Source organism: Podarcis melisellensis (assembly GCF_964234715.1).
Source record: "Podarcis melisellensis genome assembly, chromosome: 13".
Lineage (NCBI taxonomy): Eukaryota > Metazoa > Chordata > Lepidosauria > Squamata > Lacertidae > Podarcis > Podarcis melisellensis.
The window spans coordinates 29,421,163-29,438,869 of record NC_138545.1 but is presented as its reverse complement, the minus strand read 5'-3'; the positions used below and the strand labels follow the sequence as shown (position 1 = coordinate 29,438,869).

Sequence of the window (17,707 nt, the reverse complement as noted above, 5' to 3'; positions counted from 1 at the left end):
ACTTCCTTTTGAGTCTTTTAAATGCACAAATGGTGCCATTGTGATATACAAAGGCAAAGAGGGACATTTCAAATTTTAAAATATTTACTGTAACGTTTTATAAGGGTAGGGAATGCGGGAAGGGGGGAGACACAGGACGGGACAACGACAGTGAAGGACTTTCAGTGTACCGACAGAGGAAAACGCCCCAAGTCTGCCCTAAGCTCTTTGCGATGTTGACAAAACTCTGCTCTCGCAGGAAAATAAAGGATTTATGGGTTGGATTCCCAGCTTTGACCTCCGACTTTGGACAAGTCACATTGCCTGGCCTGCGCTCACCCCTCCATTGCTTACAGGCCGCATAAGCTCCTTTAGGATGGGCAAGGCTGAAGTTGCTCTCCAGGTCACGACCTTTGCCCTTTTACCCACTACCAACATGCAACCAACACTTGTAACTTCCTTCAAAGCCTACTAGCTATAGAATTTCTTTCTTTAAAGAAAGAAAAGGCACATTTGTGCCTCCCCACCCCCCCACCCCGCAGTAAAAGGTGACTTTGATACCACCCTCCCCGCTCCCCATACACAGAGCAAAAGTCATCTCGCTCTCCGAAGGGAGGTAATGTGACAATTAATATTGCATGGTGATATGGCAGGGCAAGACAGCTAAAGGAGGACATAGGGAGATCCCTACATGGGGGTCAGAGTGGGAGCTAAAGGCTAGTGAAAGAAGAGAGAGGGACACAGGTCCAGAGGGAGTGGAGGGGGTCGCACAGGCACACATCCAGACAGAGAGCGCTGGACACACGCAGAAAGAAACAAGGTCCGACCTGAGAGGCGAACTGAATTCTCCACCTAACCAAGCCACCTTTCCCCTCCAGCACACCTGCCCCCTCCTCTCCCCCACCCAAAAAAAACCCCCTGCGTCCCACATTTTCAGGGGAAAGGGGCTGAAAGGTGCCTGGCTTGACCCTGTCACCTCTTGCTGACCCACAGTAAGGGACAGTCCTCTAGGGACAGCCTTGTGTCAAAGGGCAGGCCCTCTTCCTCCCCCTTCCTTTGCGTCCTGCACCCCACCTTAACGGGCACCAGCAAGCAAAATGTGTGGAAGTGGGGAGCTTTTGCTGCAATTAAATATATATACATATACAAACAGCAAGTCCAAGTCTGACGAGAAGAGGGAGGGGCAGAGCACAGCAGCACCTCCTTGCACAGCAGCAGTGGCGGAGGCAGCAGCGTTTGCAGTTCCCCCCTCGGGCCAGATGCGTGCAAAAACTTGCATGCTGTCTGGGCTGCCATGGACATAAAAACAGGGGCACAATTCCAGGCCACAGCAGCATATCGGAGCTATCCTGCACCCAGCACACACTGCCACCACCGCTGTCTCCATTTTCACATTTAAATAAAATATGTCACAGGGAGCTGGGGGTGAGAAGCTTTTGCAGACACACATCTCAAGGCTTTTGATTTTTAAGAACCAGGATGCATTAGCAGCAAGGATTAAACCAGCCCCCCCCCCATCATGTCCCATCATGGACAGCTGTCACCACGACCACAGAACTGAGGATCAGCGTCGACCCTCAGGACCCCCCTTACTTCAAGGACAGGCTCCCTGCTGCATGGGTCCCTTTCAACCCAAAGTAACCCCCTTCCCCCCCTCTTTCTGATCAAGCCAAGAGGGGGAACTCATCACTCACCCCTCCGACCCTTCCCCTCCCATATTTGGGGGGGGGGCAGAAGGACTGCAACATGCAAAGTTAAATCTAGCTCAACCAGAAAATGGGCCCTGCTGCCAATGTGAAACAAACACTACGCAGTCCCCCCTACAGCCCCCCCAGACTTGTGATCGGCCAGCCACATGCCAAACGTCCTTATTTTTTAAGAAAATATTTACCCATATTTGCCCCCCTTTAAACACCAATAGAAAATAAAACGCCATCCCCTCTCCAAACTCCTCCACCCCAAAGTGAATGTCAAAACTAGTTTCCTAGCTGTGGCCTTTGCAAACCATTTTTTTAAAAAAGAGTTAAATATAACAAGTAAAATGAAATAAGAAAAACATAAACCCACTCGGGATTAGAATCCGAGGCACCACTAGTGCCAAGTACTGGATTCACACAAGGGAAAAAAGATATATATCAATCCAACCCAAATAGCTGCTTTATCTCCTAGTTAAGTTGCAGAACACATAATCTTGATTACTGTGGTACATTATAGAGAATTTTGCTTTTGCGGGGAATCACTCCAATTCCAACCTCTTATTTCTGCATGGGAAAAATTACTGCAAGCCCCAAGTTGGCACAAACCTCCTGATGAGGGTAGTAAACAAACCAGCAAAAAAAATGTTAAAGGAAGTGTGTGTGTGTCCCTTTTTCTTCCCTCTCTCCTTAAAAGCACTCTCCTCTCCACTGCTGGGGAAAAGACAGTATATATGTGTGTGTGTCTGTATGTGCGTGCCACACATACACACACATATATGGCACGCATATATATATATATATAGTGCCAAACCCGATGGGGGAGGAGAGAAGATGCGGGGTGGAGAAGAGTAAGTGATGAGATTAAACGAGAAGGGGGGGGGGGGGAGAGAGACGAGAAAACATTGCGCTCCACAAGATTCCAGAGACCAAAAAAAAATCCCTATATGGAAAGTGGGGGGGGGCTGTTCCACCTTTTTTCCCACCACCCCTGCCCGATCTCCTTTAGATTTGCAACGTTGGCAGTGACAGGAACAGCTGCGATGGGACGGGGAGCGCAGGGTGGAGACAGCTGGGAGAGGGTGGGGGGCCGGGAACGGAAGACATATTGGGGTTCAGGAACGCGAAGGAAGGAAGGAAACCACCACCACCCCTCCCCAAAGAGGATCCTCGGAAACGCGCCATCCCCTTCGCCTCCTCTCGGCCCCCTGCAACCTACCTCGGGTTGCTGCTGCTGCTGCTGCTGCTGCCGCCGCCGCCGCCGCTTCTCCTCGTCTTCTTCTTCGTCTTCTTCTTCTCTCTCTCCCCCCGCCCCCCTTCTTTGCAAGCAGGAAGCTGGCGTCGTGCCCCCCTCCCCTTCCCCTCGCCTTGCTTGCAAGCTGGAGTTTCCCCGCGCGCTTCTTTCGGTGCAGCCCCCGGGGAGGGGATCGGCTCGGGTGCTCGGCGCGCCTGCGAGAAGACGGGCCCGGAGCGGCGAAGGCGAAGGCAGGGACGGCGGCGGCGGCGGCGGAGAGGGGTTTGTAAGATCCTGGCTTGGGCAGCGGCGGCGCTCGCCTGGTGTGTTTGTGTCACTCGAGCTGGGGAAATGGACTCGAGAGCCGAAGGGAAGGAGGCCGGCCTGGCTCCTCCTCCTCCTCCTCCCCACAGCCGCCGCCGCCGCCGCCGCCTTGGCTAACGCCTGCACCCTGCAGGCCGAGGGCGAGTGCGCCAGGGCGCGCGGCGGCGGCGGCGGTCCCTGCGCGGCGGATCTTTCGCGGCCGGAGGTGGGTTCTTGGAGCAAGAGCGCCCAACTCCTCCCGGCGCCAAGTTCTCGCCAGCCCGCGCGCACCGACAGCGTTGCCCCGCGCTGCGCGGAAAGACACGCCGGCCCTTGCCAAGCGGACAAGCCGCCGGCTTCTCGCAGCATCTCTGCTCCAGCTTTTTCCATAGGCTTGTAAAGCCGGGTCCTGCGTGGGCTTGATGGGAAAGCGATTCCCTCTTGAGTTCCGCGGGGCAGAACTCCAAAGGGAATGCCCGGAGAGTTGCTGCCGCGGTTATAGATAAATAAACAAAGGTGCCAAGGCGTTGAAGCTTTCAGTGTTTTCCCTCGAAAGTTTTACGGTCTGTGCAACAGACTGGAACCCAACCGATGAAGCGTTCCCATCAATCATTGCTCGGGCTGCACGCTGATTTTGGCATACCTGTTGGAGGGTGGGGAAAGTTGGTACTTCCGTTCTTGGGAAAGAGCCCCAGGGTGTGGTCTGAAAGGCACATTTTGGTTTTTTGGGTCATCTTGCTGAAGCTAAACCACGTGGCTGTCCTCTATACTGCCTTGAATGTCATGGAAGAAATTCAGGATAGACACAATAAATAAGGAAAGACTGGGACCTTATTATTATTATTATTATTTCATGCCACTCCACAACTAACAGCTATCCTACTCTTTAATTGAGAAACCATGTCTCTGCAATAGAACACATCTCTGGTAGGGTGGGAGATAGGGAGGTCCAAGACCAATGACGGGGAGTGGAGCCAACTTGTTTTGTCCCTATCATCCTCCCTGCTGAGTTCAGTGGACCCATCCAGGTCCAAGGCCCTGCCCATTCCTTGGCTTAATGCAGAATGTCAACCCCCTTGGTACCTCCTTCAGTTCTCTCTCATCCATGAGGCTACATTGGTTGCAAAGGGAGTCTTCATATTTAAGAAGGAGAAAGTGTGGCTTCACAATCCACATTAAGCAAAGTATGGAGGCTCCCTAAGGGTGTTGACAGCTAGGGCCACCCAATTGTAAGTAATAAGGTATGGGAGGTGTGGCTGGTTAAGAGTCTACTGAGGTTGGTGAGAATGGCCCTGCCCCATTGACCTAAAACAGTGATGGCCAAACTTGGCCCCCCAGCTGTTTTTGGACTACAACTCCCATCATCCCTAGCTAATGGGACCAGTGGTCAGGGATGATGGGAATTGTAGTCCCAAAACAGCTGGAGGGCTAAGTTTGGCCATCACTGACCTAAAAGGGGATATCCACTGGAGCACAGGTGCAAGTTTTAATCCCTTGCATCCCCCATCAAAATAATCAAATTGCAGGTAACAGGGGGGGGGGGAGAGATTTATCTTTGCCTGAGAGCCACTACCAGTCAAGAGTGGAGGAGACAAGACATTACGGGGCTAGAGGAACCAACAGTCTGATCAGTCAGATATGTTCACACGCAGCAAGGTCATTTCCCCACCCACCCACACTGTGTTTCAAGCTACATTTGCACCATGTTGCTCACTTCAGAAAGGAGGCAAGGATGTCTGTACCCGAGGCACATGACTGCCCCTGCAGCATCCCCTTCCCCTGGAACTCCTATTCAGGAAGCTGTCAGTCTGCGCATGTGCACTCTCACCTGTTAATGCACAGCAGCGATCTCAAATGTTCATATTACCACTTGCTCCACATCCAGCCTTCAAATTGGATTGAAGCTGGTTTGAAAAAGGAAAGTCAAAGCAACAGCAGTATTTGTCCAGAAACTACAGGATCAATATGGATTGTGGCTAACGTCATGGCGAAAGAGATGAAAGATTTACTTTCCCCCGTTTTATTTGTTTTGTAGCATGATAAAACCTTTAATAAAAATGTTGTTTTTTAAAAAAACAACAACAACAACCCGACAGCAGTGACAACACCCTGGCTGCAGAGTAAGCGGTAATGTAAACATATGCCCAGTTAGTAGAAGGCAGCTCTATATGTTTCCTCTTCCGTCAAAGTTTAGGACCAGTGCTAGTTATTCAGTGGGGAAGTCAAGGAAACACAGTTTGGTTGCTTTTAGTCTTTTTTCATTTGTTCTAAGATTGAACCATAGCATTCATAATGGGTTCTGGAACAGAATAAAGCCCTTTTAGACACCATTATTCTGGAAGCAGAATTCAAGAAGATTAAGAAGGTGGATGGATTTATTATTACAGGTAGGTAGCCATGTTGGTCTGCCATAGTCGAACCAAAATAAAAAAATTCCTTCCAGTAGCACCTTAGAGACCAACTCAGTTTGTTATTGGTATGAGCTTTCGTACCAATAACAAACTTAGTTGGTCTCTAATGTACTACAGGAAGGGATTTTTTATTATTATTATTACTATTATTATTATTATTGCCCATGTCATTCATTTTGTTGCCTACCAGGTAGCAACCCTCACTGAGATCAATGGGAGTTATGCCCAAGTGTCAGGCTTTGGGGAATCCGACCCCCCTCCCTCATGACTGCCAGCCAGAAATGGGAAACCAAGAAGTTCTTACCATGGTATTTTATTCAATATTCACACAGAGAGAGAGAGACGGATGATGCTGCCTCTCCAATAATGGCATTGCTCCAAGTAAAGTCCCACCCCCTCTGTCTCTCCTGTTCTGCGTCATCCCTGCGCCTGCTGATCTGTGCTTTCTGCCTCTGAGCTTTCTGTTCTACTACTCTCGATGCACGCTGGGTCCTGGGAGGGGGGGGGTCAGGAATGCTTTCTAGAGACACTGAGTTTGTCAGCTGTCTTTCCCCTGCTGCTGCTGCTGCTGCTGCCTGCTGCTCTCCCAATATTTCCCAGCTTCTCCCCTCTGAACTATGACCTTCTGCAAACCACTGTTCTAAATCTATACCGTCCTCCTCTTCTCGGGAAGGTTCAGGGTGAGTGGGGCAGTTCCCACCATTCCTCCTCAGTCCAGTCCCTGAAACCAAGTAAATGCTGAAAAAAGTCCAACCCTCCTCAATGTAGGGATTTCAACTAGATCATACATGACAAATGGCCATCCAACTTCTGTTTAAAAACCTTCAAGGAAAGAGAGTCCACCACCTTTGATGGTAGTCTGTTCCACTGTCAAACAGCTCCTATTGTCAGAAAGTTCTTCCTGATGTTTAGTCTGAATCTCCTTTCTTGTAACTTGAAGCCATTGGTTTGGGTCCTGCCCTCCACAGTAGAAGAAAACAAGCTTGCTCCATCTTCCATGTGAGAGCCCTTTAGATATTTGAAGGTGGCTATCAGATCTCCTCTCAGTCTTCTTTTTACCAGGGTAAGCATACCCAATTCCTTCCACTATTCCTCATAGGACTTGGTTTCCATACACTTGATCATCTTGGTCGCCCTCCTCTGCACACCTTCCAGCTTGTCAATATCCATCTTAAATTGTGGTGCCCAGAATTGGACACAATACTCCCAAGTGCAGTCTGACCAAGATAGAATAGAGCAAGACAATTACTTCCCTCGATCAGAACGCTATGCTTCTGTTGATGCAACCTAGAAGAGCATTAGCATAATAATCTGAAGCATGGGGATATCCCAAATTCATTAGTGGAAACAATGCTTTTTTTTAAATGCATCGTTATTGACTGTGTTGCATAATTGGAACATTATGGGTTTCTGACTGTGGGCTGCTTCTGACGTCCTTTGTATTGTGGATTCTTTGTGCTCACAATGGTATTGAGGCAGTTCTGTGTCATCCCTCTTTCAATACCGTTTGTGCTTGCAAAGGTTTCAGGGCGGCCAAAATGCTCCCTTTCCCATCAGTGCATGTCCGGTGCCGTAACAACCTGTTGAAATCCTGCAACTTTTTATACCCCATATGTTCAAGGCTAGGGTATGTTGGTCCCACTTGTTTGTTTGTTTCATTAAAAAATATACAATTGATTTTTAAAAACCTCAAACCTCCAAAGGGCAAGAATGCCCCTCCAGACAACAATAAAGTAATAACACTGGGGTAGGAACATAAAACTAACAAAGAGGAATGTGTGTGGACAGTCCAGTATAAATCCAGCATTAATGCACTTTTGTTGCATCAATGACATGCTGTGAGACCTGAAACACACACCCCCCCCCCAAATCTGGAGGGACTTCCATAATAGTTGGCTTATTCAACCCCTTCCTGCGTAGAGACCCAGCCAAGTTATTCATCTTTCGAGCTGGCTTTATGTTGCATTTCTGGGCTGGACTTATTCTAGTTACAAGGCACACACGGAACAAAGACTCGTGCTGCAACCATCAGGAGTGGGCACCTCTGAGGGGTTAATTCTAAGGCTGCAAAGTTTGGTCAGTTAGTTGCTGAAAAGCCCTTGGATCAGTTAAAACAGTACAAGTGGCAGGTATTGCCTTAAAAGGACTGTTCATTCAGAAAAGCTCTCTGTAGCTCCTGTTAGTCATGATGGCTACATGCTACTTCCAGGTTCGGATGACTTTTGCTACTGACTGCCAGCTGCTAGGGTAGAGCAGCAGGAGAGGTGTTGTGTCCTATGTCCTGCTTGTAGGTTTCTCAGAGGCATTTGGTTGGTCATGGCGGGAAACAGGGATGCTGAACTAGATGGAACCTCTGGTCTGATCTAGCAGAGCTCTTCTGACATCCCCTCACACCGAAGAGAAAATGACGCTTCTTCTTTCTTTTTGGATGATATAAACATTTTTTAGTTGAACTTTAACAGGATAATAAAAGAGCAGGAAACAACAGTGACCAACAACACAGAGTCCTTTTGCACTGCGGAACTTAGAGTGCTTCCAGCTGGGAGCTTTGTGTGTCGCAAACAAGCCAGTCAGATGTGTGTGACCATTGACACCATCGCTTCCACACAGGCCACATGGATATTCACTGCTGTTCAGTTTGTTTGCTGCCCAAACCTGTGGGCAAAGCTTGGGGAATATTTCTGCTCTGTGTTGTTTTGTCTCTTCCCCTCAGCCACTCCACTACCCTTCCCCCCCCTCTCCATTTTGGGCATGGGTGTGCACACCTTTAAATGAACAGACAAGAAAATCACTGGAAGAAGAGGAAATGTTACCAGACCGAAGTTAGTGTGTTTCTCAGTAGGCAAGATGGAGGGCTGAGCTTTTGAGGTGGGAACAGCAATATACATTTAATTTTGTTTTTGTAATTATACCGAGGTCTTGCACAGGAGAAATATTTACCTATACGCTGTTTCATTTGGGCTGGATGGCTATACATACAGAATATATACAGGGCTTTCCCCCCCTGCCGGAGCTCAGTTCCAGCACCTCTCAGATGAATGCCATTACCATTCTAAGAGAAAGAGGGAGGCGTTCATGTTGAGTTCCAGCACCTCTTTTTCTTGAAAAATAGCGCTGTATATATAAAATACCCAGTAAGCCCTGTTAACAGCACAACCAACCACACATTCCCCCCCCCACCCAAAAACATGCAGCCACATTGGAATACAGTGGTACCTTGGTTTTTGAAACGTTCAAAAACCGAAAACCCAATACAGAAGCCTCAATACAGAAAACTCAATACAGAAGCCATGTGGCATGTTTGACATCCATGGCGTGTTTGAAAACCTAAGCATTTACTTCTGGGTTTATGGCATTCAAAAAACAAAACTTTTGTCAGTGGAGACATTCAAAAACAGAGGTACCACTGTACTGAATTCTGATACAGAGGTCTTGTGCACAACCTTCATATAATAAATTTTCTTTTAAAGGCCATGCATATGTACTGCAATTACAGTCTTTGAGGTAATCCCTCACTTGTGGTGTGTGGAGTTCTTGAGAAAATAGCTCTTCCAAACTGGTTTGTTGAAATTCGGACATGCCTTCAAGCATGCGACATTTGCTGGAAATGGCAAAGAATCTTTGGTCTAGGCTGACAGAAGCAAAATGACAAGGTTGTGCTTAGGCAAGGAGCAAATGGAAGTAGGGAAGAAGAAGAAGAAGAAGAAGAAGAAGAAGAAGAAGAAGAAGAAGAAGAAGAAGAAGAAGAAGAAGAAGAAGAAGAGTAGTAGTAGTAGTTTGGATTTGATATCCCGCTTTATCACTACCCGAAGGAGTCTCAAAGCTGGGGCTGAGAGGCTTCAGAGAAGTGTGACTGGCCCAAGGTCACCCAGCAGCTGCATGTGGAGGAGCGGAGACTCGAACCCGGTTCCCCAGATTATGAATCTACCGCTCTTAACCACTACACCACACTGGCTAGGGGTATGGTGATAGAGGCTGCACACTGAAGCACCACTATGTGACAAACAACCCACTCTCAAAATAATGATATCCCATCAAACTTTCCACACCACGGGATGTATAATGGCATAACTTCTACATAGCAGGTAAATCTAGATTAAATGAAGGAAAAATATGGGCCAGTAACAACACTGTGCCAATGCCTGTTACGCTTTGACCCATTACAGAGCCTTTTCAGTGTCAGTTCCTTGTTTGTGGAATACCCTCCCTAATGAGGGGCATCTGACTCCCTCATTGTTGACTTTCAGGATTTTGAAACATTCCCATTGACCCAGGCATTTGATGGCTGAAAGACACTGTTCCTGACAGCCAAGATATTCCTGGATGAGAGAAAGGTTTTAACTGTGTTTAGAGTAGTAGTAGTAGTAGTAGTAATAATAATAATAATAATAATAATAATAATAATAATACTACAGTGGTACCTCAGGTTACATACGCTTCAGGTTACAGACTCTGCTAACCCAGAAATAATGCTTCAGGTTAAGTATTTTGCTTCAGGATGAGAACAGAAATTGTGGTCTGGCAGCGCGGCAGCAGCAGAAGGCCCCATTAGCTTAAGTGGTGCTTCAGGTTAAGTACAGTTTCAGGTTAAGTACGGACCTCCGGAACAAATTAAGTACTTAACCTGAGGTACCACTGTAATAATAATAGTGGTGGTTTATTGTTGATGTGTTGGTCTGTCTGTCAGGAGAAAGGGCAGGATAGAAATTAATTAATTAAATAATGATGATAATAATAATAATAATAATAATAATAATAATAATAATAATAATAATAAATGATGATTAAAAAAAAAAACCCCTGCAGAACATGAGCAGCACCACAACTCCACAATAACTTCCTGCCTAGAAGCAACCTAACAATTTACATACAAAACACTTTTTTCTGATAAGGAGCTGTTCAGATGTCGCTACCCTGCTTGCTAGATGCAAGAAACAGCAGACTACAAAAGAGAGATAAATTCTGTAAGCTCTGGAACAGATTTTTGAAACTGTTTGTTCAGTAACACCTGATGCTTCATAACGTGGCAGACACACCAAGCTGAGTGAAAGATGGAACTCTTTTTTCCTTCCTCTTCCCCATTGTGTACCCTTTAATATCAGTAATATCATCAACTTACGGTAAGTACTTGTGCTATCTTTGGCTGTATAGATTATTCTATTCTAACTTGACCTTTTGATCATACAAAAACGTGTCTGCTGGGTTATGCATGAAGGTGGGGAGTGTAAATGCTAATAGATGGAGAGGAGGGGACAAATTGAACTGTTGTAAGAAAAACAAAATTAGAAAAAGGGGGGAAAAACCACTGGCAATTTTGTGGTTTTAAATCACCACCCCCTTAACATATGACAAACATGGTTGAGAGATGCTCCACAAACCTACACCCCTGCTACATGTGTATAATCAGTTGGCTGAACATGAGACTTTTAATCTCAAGGTTGTGGGTTCGAGCCCCACATCAGGCAAAAGATTCTGACATTGTAGAGGGTTTGACTAAATGACCCTTGTGGTCCCTTCCAAATCAACACTTCTAAGATTCTAAGTTCTGCAACCCCTCCAAGAAAATGCCACTTCTAAAATTAATTAAAAATGGCAATTGGGCAGCAGATTTGATTTATTTAAAGCATTTTGAATTCAAGTACTTATAAAAAGTGTAGCTGAGCGGTTTGGTGTGTATTTGGAAGGAGAAAATTTAATTGTGAAAATTATAGTTTGGCTGAATCCCCTCCACCATCGTAATGAGAGATTGGGGAGGGGAAAGAAGTTCTAGGCTCCTAGTTAGAAAATGACTCATCTAACTTGATTTGAAACTTGGCTGTGTAGGATAGGTAAGTTTGATGATGGTCCGTGCCAAGTTTGAGGTAGAAAGGAAAAGAAATAAGAAATGGCTTATATTGAACAAGTTAAACATTTGACAAGTGACTTCACGAAGCTGACAGGTGACGTGCATTTTTCTGCCATATACTTCGCTGGGGTGGGTTTTGGCAAAACATTTATCCATCTGTTTTGTTCCTTTTGGGAAACAAGTTGTTTTAAGTCAAGGTCAGCATCCAGTTATGTAATGTATTTGTAGTTCTAATTAAAAAGGCATTTTTTGTGGCCAATATTTATCAACGGAGATTTGTAAAGGTATCCCCCTATGCATGTTTTCTACAAACCTATTTTAAGAGAAGGTGAAGTAGAGTCGGGGAAGGGGTTGAATAGAACCACTTTGATGTGTTGTAGCCTTTTGACTGGATCTGAATTCAGCACCAGTAACTTCCTGCATGGTGAGTTGAGACTCAGGGAGGGCCAGAAGAGGTAGAACAGTACCTGAGGATACACTGAAGGAAATTGCATACCCTCCAACATTTTGCTGATGAAAATAGGGATGTCCAGTGTTATTTTTCTAGAAAAAGCGGTGCTGGAACTCATCAGGAACACCTCCCTCATTCTTCTAGAGCAGGGGTAGGCAACCTAAGGCCCGTGGGCCGGATGCGGCCCAATCGCCTTCTCAAACCTGCCCGCGGACAGTCCGGGAATCAGCGTGTTTTACGTGAGCAGAATGTGTCCCTTTATTTAAAATGCATCTCTGGGTTATTTGTGGGGCCTGCCTGGTGTTTTTACATGAGTAGAATGTGTTTTTTTATTTAAAGTGTATCTCTGGGTTATTTGTGGGGCATAGGAATTTGTTCATTTTTTTCTTCAAAATACAGTCCGGCCCACCACATGGTCTGAGGGATGGTGGACCAGCCCACGGCTGAAAAAGGTTGCTGACCCCTGTCCTAGAAGTGACAATGGCACTCACCTGAGAGGTGCCGGAACTGAGTTGCGGTGAGTTCCAACTGAATAAAAAAGCTTCAGAGACATCCTATTCCACTCTCCAACATTTCTCTGATGAAAATAGGGACGTCCTAAGAAAAAGTGGGACATTCCGGGATCAAATAAAAAACCGAAACTGCTTCTGTAAACCCAGGACTGTCCCTGGAAAATCAGGGCACTTGGAGGGTCTGAAACTGGAGAGATAAAGGGGGTGCCACTAGGAGCGCATTGGAAGATGGCCGACAATAACATCTCTCTGACCCACACGAGGTAATTAAGAGGCTGTGATGGGAGTAAGCAGCCTCCTGGCCCCCCCCAAGCGAGTGGGGGGGGGACTGCCCTTGCCTGCTGTGCCCTATACCACCCCCGAACTCGAGGGGGTGGGGGCACTAGGCAGAAAGCCCTTGTGTGGACCTCGGCTCTCCTGGACGCTGTCTCTGATTCGCGCCTCTAGCTGCAGCAACTTCAAAAGAAACAATTAGGAGGAAGCTAATGCACATATTTCAAGGAAGAATGGGGAGTAAAGAGTGCTAATTGAAGAGATCTCTGAGGGTTGGATAAACAGGAATATATCATGAGAAGACACACCAAGGCTCGATATGTCGCCAACGGGACTGGATGGGGTGGGGGGGGACTTTCTTTTCTCTATGTGATTAACCAAGAATTCCCCCCCACACACACAAGTCAGAAATGCCACTTAAATGACCAAAGCTGATGATTTAAGACTGTGTGGAGATAATTTTCTAACCAAAAGCATGTTTTAAGGAGATCGCCATTTTGGCAAGTTCTGTCGAAAGACTTATGTCTGGGAGGAGGAATGGATCTGCTTTCATATTGCGGGCGAGCCTCTTCAGAGGACTAAAAGAAGGCGACAGATTTGTGAAGATTAATGATGGAAAGAGTGCTTTTATTTATGGAAGTGATGATATATGGAAACCATCTCGATATGGTGATTGGATGAACGGAAAAATTCACACAGGATTATAACTGGTGTTTACTTGCTTAAGGTGACTATCAGAAAAGATCACAAAGAAAAAATAAAAATATATGAATAAGATGAGACGTGGGAACAGCAAGATAGGAATGGATAGAAATATGAACATTATTTGGACAGATTTGTGGATATTAACGCAGCAGTAAGAAGATGATTGGAATCCCCTTCGGAACTTGAAATATGGGTACCCCCAACAAAAATTTAAAATTCGGCTTTGTAATTCGGAATTTATGTGATGTGATTTGATTTGATTGGTCGGTTAATAAATATTATTTTTTTAAAAAAAGAAACTGGAGAGATAAAAGGCATTTTTTAAAAAAGTAAACTGGAGTAAAAGTAGCAGTTTGTGGAGCGGGGATGCAATACAAGTTCATTATGAAAACAAAGGAAAGCGGGTACAGGAATTGTGGGGGAAAAGGTTGAGAGAGATGAGTGGAGGATGGAAAATATAAATTAAATGACCTTGTCTACCCGGAACCTCTGGATCAGCAGATTGTTCCTGAAATGGAGAGCTAAGTCTGAATACCTCCACTGCTAATGTCTTTATTTAGGAGGAAATCTTTAATTCTACAGGTGCTTATTTCTGAAACACTTGCTTTGCATTCTGCCGTAAAATATATTGTGTTCTTCACCATAGCAACATGTGGTGAATGCTCAGGTGAGGTACGGCATCCCAAAACTTGTGACAAATGCATCAGGCGAATTTCTGTCTCGACACGCACCAAGGTACACATACCAAACCCATCATTGTAACTAAAAGTTCGAGACACAGTGAGAGGAAGTTGCCTGAATTATATCCCGTCTCAATTAGATTCTTCGTGCCAAATCTCATACCGACATGACAAATCGTTTTTAATCGGATAAAGGACAGAATTTATAACACACCATTCACAAAACCCCCCACGCACCAGTCTTCCTCCCTTCCTTCCCAGTCTGCTGCCAAGGCCTCCCTTTCTTCCTCTGAGGGAAAAAAGCTAGTGGGGCATTGAAATAAATCAGAAAGAGAGATAAAAGGTTAATATTTTTTTTAAAAAGTAATAGTAATAAACTAGGAATAGAGAGGAAGGAGATAAGGAAGGGAAGCTGTTATAAAAGGAAAAAGAGAAATTCTAAGGAGCTGGGAGGAGGGATGAAAGAAAAAGGGAGTTTCGATGAGGGGGGTAAAGTACAAGCTAAGTGTGGAAAGTTAAGAAGAAATGACAGACAAGAACTCTGAGAGGCATTTGTGGGTGGGCACAGATCCAGTTTCCCATGTGCTCTTTTGTGCATGTTCGTCCACACAAAAACTTTCAGTTGAACTCTTATCTCAGTGTTTCCCAATCTACACTAATGGGCGATGCTTGTATTGTTGCCCTCTTCCCTCACAGATAGTATATGCCACCCTCCCAGAAACCTGAGGTCTATTGTGGAATGCACACAGGTAGTTGTTGATCTGTATGTGTAGCCTTTTTCAAAAATTATTTTTGAGATACAAGTTTTTCCATATACCAGACTTTCATAAAACTGTTGGTGGCCTGAAGAGACATTTCGGCACATACAAATCAATGCAAGATGAGCTGTCTTTATAGCTGTAACTCAGATATATATATAAAGGGCAGAACTAACAAAACAAGAGGACTTTAACGGTAGGGAACAGTCAAGGACTACCTTTCCCCATATGAACCAATGCGGACCATGTGATCATCCTCTGAGGTCCTTCTTTGCGTGCCTACTCCAGGAGAGGTCTGGAGGGTAGCAACATGAGAATGGGCCTTTTCTGCAGTGGCTCCCTGTTTGTGGAATGCTCTCGCCAGAGAGGTTTGTCTGGTGCCTTCATTATACAGTGGTACCTTGGGTTACATACACTTCAGGTTACATATGCTTCAGGTTACAGACTCCGCTAACCCAGAAATAATACCTCGGGTTAAGAACTTTGCTTCAGGATGAGAACAGAAATTGTGCGGCGGCAGCAGGAGGCCCCATTAGCTAAAGTGGTACCTCAGGTTAAGAACAGTTTCAGGTTAAGAGCAAACCTCCGGAACGAATTAAGTTCTTAACCCGACGTACCACTGTACATCTTTAGTCACTAGGTGAAAATGTTCTTCTTCAACCAAGACTTGGGCTGATTAACATTCTACGGCCTTTTATATGTGTTTGTGGGTGGATTGTTACTGGGTTGTTTTTGTTATGTATTTTGTGTTCTCATTTTGTACTTTTAGGTTGTGAACCACCCTGTGGTCTTCAGATGAAGGGTGGTATACAAATTAAATTGATGGTGGTAACAACAACAACAACAACAAAGTGGGTTAGAAAAACAAAAAATAATCTTTGCACTGTACCCTACCCCACCAGCAGCCTATGGAGGAGCACCTCACCAAGGGAAATAAGGCGTGTGGCACAGTGACAGACAGCTCCCAGGGAAACATCACAACACACATTTTTTTAAAGAAAAAACACCTGCCCACACAACACCCGTCAGTATGTCCAAAGTTGGGTAATGTGTGATTTTATGCTGGATTCCCCCCTCCCCTTTACTACATTATCCATAGATCGAGAAAATCCAAACAAAATGAAGAGGAAGTACAGGTTGCTACTTGGAGGAGGAGGACGACGTAATGTTGACAAAGTGAAAAGCACGTGACCAGAGATTCTCCGAGGACTGGAAGAAATTTACAGAGTATATCAAAAATTTCTGTGATGAGCAAATAACGTTCGTTGGCTTTCAAGAAGCTCTGTGAAATTACTGTTAGATATATTGTTTTAAAAATATGATGTGATTAAGAGTATCTGAGTGCAATATAATATTGGGAAATGTGAGACGAGGATAAAAAAATAAACGGAAAATTATCAGACAAGCTGAGGGAAGTTCTGGAAAAAAGGGTTTAAGTTAAAAATGGATGTATAATTTTGTAAAAATGTTTTTTTTAATGGAAAATCTAATAAAAAATATTTATTAAAAAAAAGGACAAAGTGAAAAGCACACAATCAGCTGGTGTGTTGAATCCACTTTAAACTGCCACTGAGTACACAGCCTTAGGCTCAGCAAATTCTTCTTAAAATGTGGCATCTGAGTCACAATACTCCCAGCGCCAGTATCTGGTTATTAGCTTGAGGAAAGTTGAACAATTGCTCGCTGCCACAAGGAATTCACTGTGGTGAAGACTGTCGCCATTTTCACGGAGGAATCAGATATCAACCAAACATGATATTAGTAGCTGCCTATCTGTGCCTCTATCTGCTGAGGCTTTGTAACTGGTGGCACCCCTGCACCCCAAATTTGTGACTAGTAGCCTTAAAATTGTTCTTCCTTTATCTTGTGAATCACGCTTTCATTGGGTCCCACCCTGATAATAAAATTGTAAGGCTTGAAGGAACCAAATGGATTGTCTAGTCCAGAAGTAAAGGAACTGTAGCCTTCCAAATATTGATGAATGACAACGCCCATCCTCCCTGACTGCTGGCAATGCTGGCTGGAGCTAACGAGAGTCAGAGTCTAACAACATCCACAGAGCGACGGGTTCTTCATCGCTGTTAAAGGTCCCATTTATTAAGTTATTTTGAAAGATGCATTTCCCACAACAACCCCAAACCCACTTCCCAGAGTGGCATTACACAAAACTATTTTAAAAAATACAGCAATTCAAGCTGTAGTGATAAAAATACATTTAAAAAAAAAAAAAAGAACATAGAACAGCATATGGCGGAACAGCACAAAGCCAACGATGACGATAAACTCACATTTAAAATGCTTGCGAAAATCCAAAAAGGCCCCACACAGAAATGATAACAAAAGTTGGCAGCAGGCAAGCCTCTCAGTAGATTTCAAACTCTTGGAGAGCCATTTCTATCTGCATCCTTCCACCTGAGGAATAGCATGAGATGGAAGAGGAAGGAGACCACCAAGGAGCATTGAGAACAACATACTGAGGTTCAAGACATCTTGAGTTGCAATAAGGCCCTTCTTGAGAGACAATTGACTTGGTCTCTTCAGGGGATAGTAAAGGGTAAAGGGACCCCTGACCATTAGGTCCAGTCATGGATGACTCTAGGGTTGCAGCGCTCATCTCGCTTTATTGGCCGAGGGACCTGGCGTACAGCTTCCGGGTCATGTGGCCAGCATGACTAACCGCTTCTGGCGAACCAGAGCAGCGCACGGAAACGCCGTTTACCTTCCCGCCAGAGTAGTACCTACTTGCACTTTGACGTGTTTTTGAACTGCTAGGTTGGCAGGAGCAGGGACCGAGCAATGGGAGCTCACCCGGTCACGGGGATTCGAACCACCGACCTTCTGATCGGCAAGTCCTAGGCTCTG

General features: G+C 45.3%; 1 protein-coding gene and 1 long non-coding RNA gene across 2 annotated transcripts in view; one reads left to right on the top strand and one right to left on the bottom strand.

Moving 5' to 3' along the window:
- THRA (thyroid hormone receptor alpha) overlaps window positions 1-3,261 on the bottom strand; it is a 120,154-nt gene extending 116,893 nt beyond the window's left edge. Inside the window, exon 1 of the mRNA XM_081886401.1 lies at window positions 2,893-3,261. The gene's annotated coding sequence lies outside the window, so the exon portion shown is untranslated. The remainder of the gene's footprint in view (window positions 1-2,892) is intronic.
- Window positions 3,262-10,452: 7,191 nt separating this feature from the next.
- On the top strand, window positions 10,453-17,444 carry LOC309355620. Its single transcript, XR_014162569.1, has 3 exons — window positions 10,453-12,434; window positions 15,615-16,012; window positions 16,360-17,444. It is a non-coding gene; the product is annotated as an uncharacterized lncRNA (long non-coding RNA).
- Window positions 17,445-17,707: the final 263 nt, after the last annotated feature.